This window comes from Atta colombica, unplaced genomic scaffold (genome assembly GCF_001594045.1).
Source record: "Atta colombica isolate Treedump-2 unplaced genomic scaffold, Acol1.0 scaffold135, whole genome shotgun sequence".
Lineage (NCBI taxonomy): Eukaryota > Metazoa > Arthropoda > Insecta > Hymenoptera > Formicidae > Atta > Atta colombica.
This window is the reverse complement of record NW_017259223.1, coordinates 1604221-1614175: the sequence shown is the minus strand read 5'-3', so window position 1 is coordinate 1614175 and position 9955 is coordinate 1604221. Positions and strand designations below refer to the sequence as shown.

General features: G+C 35.1%; 1 protein-coding gene across 1 annotated transcript in view; it reads left to right on the top strand.

Moving 5' to 3' along the window:
* Positions 1 to 9955, top strand: part of LOC108684511 (transcriptional activator ptaB-like) — a 14914-nt gene that overhangs the window by 1385 nt on the left and 3574 nt on the right. The window lies entirely within an intron of this gene.

The window sequence follows — 9955 nt, the reverse complement described above, 5'->3', positions numbered from 1 at the left end:
AGAGAGAGAGAGAGAGAGAGAGAGAGAGAGAGAGAGAGAGAGAGAGAGAGAGAGAGAACGAAAATAAACGTGAGAGGATGTGAGTGAGTAAAACTGGAAACAGAAAAAAAGTGAGGAAGAAAAAGCGGTAGAGTCACCTTCGACTCAAAGATTTTTAAGCGCGGGGACCGACCGAATGTCAATGCATAGCCTCGTTAATTGTTCCGAGGACTCGTAGAATTTTATCCTTTATTACTACTATATATAATAATTATTTGACGAACCACGAAAAGCGTAAGAATATTTTGCACATTAAATATGTAAGAAAGACTTCGTTCCAAAGGTTAAACATGGTTGGTATATATAACATAAGTGTAAAAGCTTTATCAAAACCGAGACAAGACACGGAATCAATTCCCACAGTGCAGGAAAAAAATTGTCAAAGCATTTTTAACATTCGTGTAAACAAGCCTCGTGTTTTATGTTTAGAATACATTACGGTACGACACGTAGCACAGCACGTACCCACGTCTCACGAATTATATATGTGAGTTCTAACTTTATATATCTACGTGAATACTTTACGTTCACTAATCTAATTGTGTTTCGATCTTTTAAGAGAGATTCTTTTCAACGGAAACATTAGGATTTTATCATTTTATTCGATACATAAGTTATGCGCGTGGTGATTCGATATTTCATACAATGTATTGTCAGATGAAAGCATATAAATGCACACACGCGAACACGTAATGTATATATATATATATATATACATACATACACGTAAATCTGAATCAAGTTCCTTGCGTGTTACGTTTAAACATCATGTATATGTTCCTCATTTTGTTTATATACGTCATATATGTTCCTATTTTTATATTGCTCTTTGTGATTCGTTATGTTCCCTTTTTTTAACATTCTGATAATTTTTATAAAATTTTTAAAGACGGTTTTTATTCAAATTATTGATTATCATATATTTGACAATTGATGTGCTCTTTGACGTCTTCAAAAGACATAATTTTAATTGTCGTTGTGTCTCATCATTGTACATAATATAATTCGTTCCAATTTGAATTAAAAAGAAATCTAAGTCTTAAAATGTAATACGCAGATCTGGTGTTTTGATATATTATGATATTTCTGATATATATTCTACAAAGAATATCTGCTTTGATAAAATTCGAAGTTATACATGCGATGATAAATAAACAGTAATAACTAAATTAGTAAATCGATGTATAATCTGAATAATATCACGAAATTATCTTACTATGCGTCCATCCATTTACAGGCACACTATTATTTTCTTTCAATTATGTAATCCTTCCATTATTTATAAAATGCAAACGAGGTTTTTTCTATAAGTGAAATTTTACAGTTTTATGTTGTAATATACGAACAATATCCCGAAACTTTCAAGATTACAAATAAATCAATCCGTTATATAAAGTTGAAAATTTTTTGTTATATATTTGATTAATAATAATAACAATGATATTAATAACAGTAAAGAAATTAATATATCACATTAAAATAGTCGTTTAGATATTCTATTCGAATGATGATTAATTTTGCAATTTATATAATAGTATATTTTCCAACGTATACAATAACTCGACACTAAAAAGCTAAATACGAGCGTGTAAAACATTATCAATTTTTCAAATAATTATTTGGTAGCCATACTTATTTTGAAATAAAACCATCAAAAACTGTCAATTCCGAAAGATTTATAACTTAAGTCTAAATTAAAATTATAAATCTATTATTGATACGCTAAATATAATCATAAAAATAAGAATGAAAGACTATAATACATTCTAGTGTTATATGAACTAAATTGCGTTCCAACAAGTATCTTACACAGTGGAACACAGTATAATTCTGTATCCTAGCTGGAAAACAGCTGAGTTCTTTAACAAGACTCATACGATAAATAGTTTACGTTTATTTTGAATGAATTCCATTTCTTTTATCTTACTATTTCATGTATATTGGAGCTGTAATTCCATTATCATTAATCGCATGCGTAACTTCGTAACTTCTTCATGCGTCGAAATGTAAGAAAAGGGAACATCGTTTAGTTGTAATTACTATACACATCACATGTGCGAATTGCGATTTATCAATGTTTTCCCGCGTGACTAGTATCATCGTTTGAGCACGACGTAGGTACGAGCTCTGCTTCGATTTCGGAATGCAAGCTCTTCGCATATGACATAACACACAATATACATAAATACATAGACGCGAGCACATAAGTAATTTGCGTTTCACAAATCGCAAATACTTTATGTTGATGTAGATCGCGAAACTCGCACTCGCGGATTTTTGCCGCGTCGCGCGCGTTTCTACATTGTAATTAAACGATTTGTAACGGAATCGCGCCGTCGTGGCCGAGAGGAACTTTTTAGCTTTCAATTCCTTCTGTTCCACGAAGTTTAAGCCAAATTACATTTTGTTCTGTTACTGTTTGTTTGATAGTTTCCAAAAAACGGAGAACAAATGGGATTTTATGATTGCGGGATCTTTCTATTGTCGGGAATGAGCGAACGGATTAAAGTTTATTCCGACGTTCATTAGATTAGATTCATCATTTCATCGAAGGAACAGCAGGGAGAGAAAGATGGCTACGACGGCATATATACATAAACATCGGCGTTTCGTCACGTCCGTCAACTTTTCGTCTTCCCAAGACAAGAGCATATTCTGCATCTTCGTCATGTTGATATCGCGCGGGAATACATTTTAAAATATGTACAAAGATCATTGTCTCATGTAGCACACATTTCGCATACGAAACACACTCCCCCCCCCACACACACACACACACACACACACACACACACACACACACACACACGCACAACACAAGAGTATCGTCTTGTAATCTTTCTCTCTCTCTTTTTTCGAGAGGGAAACGCTATTGCTTTCTCATTATATCCTCGGTTTTTTTTTGTCGCAAAGGTATATTGCCGCACATTGATTTTGTATCTTTTCTCTTTTCTCTTTTTTGTCTTATTGCAACAAAGTAGGCTACACACATACGTACAACTTACATGTAGAATGTATCGAGAACGAGAGACGAGTCGCTTGTAATTGTAAATCTTGAAAGAAAAGAGGGGAGGTGTGCGCGTGCCGATGTGCGCGCATTTATACGTGCATTTACACATGTACACATTTCACGTACACGTATACCCCGAAATCACACTTAAATCATGAATTAGTTAGATAAGCCACGCGTGAAGCCAGTACAGTCCCACGGCGTGAGAGTGTGCGAAAAGTAAGAGGAAGGTGTACTTTGTAAAATACACTTGATCGTATAGAGAGAGAGAGAGAGAGAGAGAGAGAGAGAGAGAGAGAGAGGAAGAGAGCGCATGTGTATGTATGTTGATGCACGTACGTATATGAGTGCATGTGTGAGAAAATGTGGGAGAAAATGCGTATGATTTCGACACGAGCATGCAGTGGGTTTTAGTATAAATGATCTATTGACAAATGTTGTATATTATTACGAATTATAATGACACTATTATAATTAATTAATTAATTAATTAATTAATTATTATACCCTAATAATGTGAATTGAATTTAAACGACAAAAAATACACGAAATGATAAGTAATAGGCGGACAAATTTTTAATTGTTAGCGAAGCACACACGAAGCCGGAATTATAATGTCCCACAGCCCATGGGCCTAGGGCCGAAACTCGAAAGTAGCCGATCCGCACGACGAAGTCGAAAGATCGAAAGTATACCGAACGCGGCGTAATGTTGCGGTGAAGTCACGCGGAGAGGCGGCGAATATGTATGGAACTTAAAATCCTTGCCGGGAGAAAGTGCATCGCCCAGCCTCGAGCGGCACGACTCGCTCTCCATATAAGGAAAGGACATAAGTCTCTCGACGATCCTCGTTACGATTCTCGTTTTCTGTAACGCGTCCAACGCGTCCGCGAGATGCGATCAACGGCGTCTCGCCGCAAAACGAAATCTTTTAACATTCCGCAGTGTCGAACTAGTCACATTCACAGGGAAGCAACATTCATAAGACCATTTACCGATGAACATTTACGGCCGGTTTTACCGATGATTAATTCTAATCGCTGTACTTCTATCGGTTCCTCGATTCTTTCCACAACTCAGACTTCGGGAAGAGACGAAAAACCTAAAGCGAATTAGCTAGCTGGTTCTCTGGTGAGATTGGTCCTCGGACGTTGGAACAGACTGACGAAGATTTAACAGATATCGTTAGATACAAGTATATTCTCATTTCTGTGTTATAGATGTCCTTTTTCCAAAAGTCATCCCCTCCCCCTCCTGCGCATAAATTGTTTTGGAATATGTATTTCGATTGTTAGATAAATCTCAATTGCTCCGTTCGAATAATCGGCGATGCACTTCAAAACACTGTTAATTCGAAATAGCCGCGATGTGAGACGATGTATACTCGTATGCAAACTCGGCCGCATCTTAATCAAAAGCTGTTTTAATTTCGAACAAAAGTCCTACTGAGAGGATCGTGCTACGGGGAACATCTCGAGCGAAACTCTCGTGATCGTTTGTCACCATATGATTAAAAGACTCGTACGAAGGTTTTGAATTATAAATAAGAAGAGACGGATAAATTGTAAGTTCTCGAATTCGGTGAAAGTATCATGAATGACAGATGATCGCAAACGGATGATCTGGCATCGCATACTAATCTGTGGAAGCTGTTTCTGACAAGTTAATATTCATAGTATTCATAGTCGATTTTTAATTCAAGACTGTCTCAAGTAATACCTTAAAATACTAATACGGCTCAGTGATTGATTTATGATGTCTTAAGATTGTATTTAGGACGATCTTAAATATAAGAACCGGTTACGAATATCGTTTTTAAATTTCGGACACATTTTATTTTTTTTCCTTCTGTATATTTTTCTTTGAATCTTATCTAGGATTGACGATTTCACCCGGATCTAGAGATATCCGGATATCTGGATCCAATCTTTCGAATTATCTCATAAATCTGGTCTTTCTGATTAAATTACAGACTTTACTAGAGGAAAATCGCCGATATGAAAATTTTTTTTATATTGAATTTTCTCATATTGGGAAAAATAAGAAAATGCAGTGCTAAAAAGTTGATAAATTCATTCTTTTATATGAGATAAATTCTAAAAAAATTCTGAAAAAATTCTTAGAGTTCTATAAAAAGAAAATAAACAATTTTTGTCTTTTGCTGTTTTTCTATAAAATTGATAGTATTTAAGAAAAACAATGATTAAAGACCATTATTCGACAATTTTTAATAATTATTAATTAATATCGTGTTAACTCTTGCGAAAATTGCAAAATGGTAGAGGATTTTTCGACTCAGTTTAGTCTGCTTTATTCACGAATGTTGTCGGATAATTTACGGGACACCTTGTCCCGTCAATAAGTCAAAATAAATATATAAAGTTTTTTTTCTTTCGCTTTCTCGGTATGCCTTTCAACAAACGACACAGTACAACATAGTGATCATCTTTGTTTAACATTGGCAAACAAGGATGTAATAATATCCATTGTATCACATTGAGTCATCTGTGTCGCTTATAAATACATCCTATTTCTCGGTCTCACTGTTTTTTGCTCTTTTTCATTCCCCCCCCCCCCCTCTCTCTCTCTCTTTCGCTCGCTCGCTTTCGCTTTCTCATACATATATACACATCTTGTGTGTATAGAGAAAGATACTGAGAAATCCGAAATCCGAATAATGAATAGTTTAATTATTAAACTTTAACGGTTCGGAAATCTAAACAATTTGAAACAGATTCGGAAACGAAAGATCCGCTTTAACTGGATATTTTATCTTGAATCTATTTCTATCTCGGATATCCGGATAAACGGATAATCGTCAACCCTAATCTTATCTGCGAGATATGGAAACGCGTACGATTTTTTGAAACAAATATTTTTAATGCGACGTAGTGATACGAGTCCTCCGTTAGCGATCAGGATGACGTATAAACGCTTATCTTTGAAGTCGCGCTTTTCGTTTCCGTGCGAAATGCAACTAACTTATAAAGGATCACGAGAGCGATACAAAGTACGCGTAACATATTTCGAAAAGTCATTAATACGCGTATCACTCTTAATTACTTAATGCAAATTCGCATTAATTACGGTCTTTGTTGCGTGATCCTCAGTAGTCGCAATTCAAAGGGCTGTTGCAATTTCATTAATAAGTCATTCTATTTTCATCTAATTCTGCTGAAATTATCTTTGATTCGCACATTGCGCATTGTAACGGAGTTACAAGGCACGAATAAAGCATTCACATATAATATTTCTTGATTAGCATTTTCTTTTAATAATTTTTATTCTACAATGTTTGTACATCTATTTCTGATTAACATTTTTCTCTGATCACACAAGCACGTGTTTATTATCTTTTTCAGGCGAGTCATTTAAAATAATGGAGTAAATTAAATTTGCACATTCTAATATACAAAGAAAAATTGCAAGATTTCTTTCGAAGCTAATAGAAATCAAGTTAAACTAAACCGTGTACTTAGAATTGATCTTAATTTTAAGGCAAATTTTATCGATAAATCAAAAATGATTAACATTCATTCAATCTAAATCTTCCTTTTATCTAGTAATTGGAAGCTTCTACTTCATTTTCATGTTGCATAATTATATGCAACGGAGAAATTGAATGTATTCGCGCCAAATTCTCGCGGTAAACTGCATCATTAAACGTACTAAAACGATAACGTTCAATTAAACCTTTTGCGATCGCATGTATAGAACACGATTCATGAAGCTACCGGCTGATAAACAGCAAGCGCTCGATTAGCTTAATTTCTATTCTTCAACAAGATTTAGCACGAATGACATTTGCTGGTCGTATTACGATATCGTTGTAATTCACGATTAATATTTGATAGACTATTAATAAACGAACTATTCATCTAGCGTTTATGAGTGTCGCGAGTACCGTGTTCATTTAACTGAATCATTCACTCCATTCGACGCTTGATTAATGATACATGATCTACAGTGAAATGATGATATTTTGTCAAAGAATGTCAGAGAAATTGCGAAGTTGCCATTTGTCAAATCTAAACATGCCAACGAGTTATTTCTTTTTTCGCATGTCATAAATAGGATCGTTGTTTTTTATTTAAATGAAAGTATAGCGCATTCCAATAGAGAGAATTACCATCTGAAAACATAATTATGCACACGCAAATTACACATACGAAAATCTTCGTCGCACAATATTTCGATTTCTGAATCGAAGAGGTGCATCTTCAAGTGCATTTCCAAGGAGAGAAGTGTCGCATTCAAACACTCAAAAAAAATCAATGTGGATTTATCACCATGTGGTGTCTATACAAGGTGAATATTTATAAAAGATTTTAAGAGGTTTTCTCACACAAATTTAAGATGAAAACTTCATATGATCATAAATGTTTATAACTTAGTTTTAAAGATACAGAGTGTCAATATTAAAGAAAAAACTGAGAATCACTCATATTATTTTGATGAAATTTTATATAAAAAAAAGCTTAAAGTTTCATCAAAATAACAATCCCATCAAAATAAAAAACTCATGATATTAAATCCATATGTTAATATTAACACTAACACGAGAATATATAGACATCGCATAGTGTTAAATTTATACCGATATACTTTTTAGAGTGAAAACACTAAACCCATTCTACCATTGCGTAAGTTGTAAGAATTGACCATTCATAATAGGATATTCTCATATTCGACTATAATTAGTCAATTCTTATAACAATTATTTAAAACTACGCAATTATAGAATGGGATTCACTTGTGAGCTTTGGACTGAGCAATCGAGTGACGACTATCACAATCATGGTTCACCATTTCCTTTTTGCCAATTCGATTGTATGTCAAGCAAATCTCCAAGTCGTAAGCCTGATCTTCAAACAGCAAACAGAGTTCCTCATTTTAACGTTTTAGTAATTGAGCAACTTTATTAAAAACGTTTAGACCTTCTAGTAGATATTTAATAATTGGAGATTTCTCAGCGGCAATCCGCTTTTAACTTTTATAGAGAAAGGATAAAAGGAGGATAAAGACAGAAAAGATTCGATATTCACTTCATCTTGCTAAATGAAGCTCTGTCAAGTTTTCAATCGTTTGTACAAGTCCGGCCGCATATGTGCATTTGGAAAAATCGTCTCTGGATCGTCAACGCCGGGTGTAATTTATACTCCGCTTCGAATGAAAACTTCAGTTATTACTCGTTGCGATCTACGTACAATTTAAAAGTCTTTGCGAATCACAAATTGCATATCACCTCACCGACTGTGTTTTAAGAAAAGCATTAGTATTACACGGAGGTCGTGCATCGCGCCGCGATTATCTAAACTGATTAGCGTCTCACCCTATTGTCCACCCCCCGATACTGTTTACCTAAAAGGAATATTCCAAATAATTGTTGACAGATAATCAATCGTGTGTACAATGATAAAGAGAGGAAGAACAAAACAAGAAGACGTGCCACTCGTCGCTGAATACAATGTATACGCGCGAAGGCAATCTACCGTTATTGTTCCAAGTTCAGAGGACTTTTCTCGTTTGTGTCATTGCACCCTGACATTTTTCCAAGTTTCGCCTCGTCCTTGCAGATCTGAGTATACGTCCGACTGTAGGCATAATTCGAATCATCATCATCATTTAATTAGCCGTGTAGGAGAATGCAAATATTTCAAAGCGGCACTTTTGAATGACTTTAGACTTTAATTGATGAATACACATATTCATCAATTCATTTTATAAATAATTATTTTATAATCAACGAAGATTATTATTCTCAGAAGAGAATAATAATTGAGAATATCGGTACAATCAATGCTAATTCGTTGAATGTAACTACTTGGAAATTTTTCTATTTGCATTAGCTGGAGCTAGATCAGAATTAATTATAATCAAAGCCGTTGTGATGCGTTTCTACAATTTCCACGAGTTGCACAAATATTTAAAAGATGTCTGGGTCTTTCTGATAATCCTCAGACGTCTTTTAGATCCGCATTTTGTTTTTCCGACGTCTACAAGCAACATGGACGAGCAAGAGACGAGGAGCCGTTCCGTGTAAATGTAATATCCCTCACGGTGGGACGCGTTTGTCGGTCGCGGCTGCTATTTCATAAATTCCCTCTGTAAATACCGTCCTCTGAATTTGGCACGGAGTCTCCCGGTGCCTCTCCGGTGGTCTCGGTGTGAGAAACGCAGTCCTGAGATTGGACGAGTCGAACAGATTCGTCAACGCCGGGCCAGTCTTGAGCGATGATTGCGCACCGACATTGCGTGTAAAATATTAGCGAATTAGGGACGATTTAATTGCGATCAAGGATATCATACCTACCTACCCTGTACTCTAGTGGACATGGGCCAAAAACTCGGTATATTATATTAATATACGTTCAAGGTTGGCCCATCGCCATGACCAATGAAGTAGTCAAGGAGATCAAGCGGAGAGCGAGAAGGGAAAAGAGCAGGAAGGGAGGAAGATAGAAGCAAAAGAGCGAATTGTCATCCAATCACATTTTTACGCACTCCAAATTTTTATCCTCGTCATTTGTATCATAGCAGCCGTGTGTTTAAAGACGACTCCACATTATGTGTATGTAATCAAAATTGTAACTGATAAAACGTTAATAAAAAAACGATATCCAAACTCCTGCTTCCTGCTGCCATTGTGTCACTCCTGATCTTCATTTCCGTTTATTATGCACGGTACGACAAAAATATTACATATTTTGCGAGACTTTGATTTAATTTATGATTTTTTGCATAATTTTTCGTTTTAATGTTATTTAATATTAAAGAAACGTGGGATTGACCGCGCAAAAAACGTACAATCCACGGAAATCGCGGCAATTGTGCCACTGCGGTTACTAGAATTTAGATATCGCCCAACATTTTTAGATTAATTATAGATTTATATATATATATATA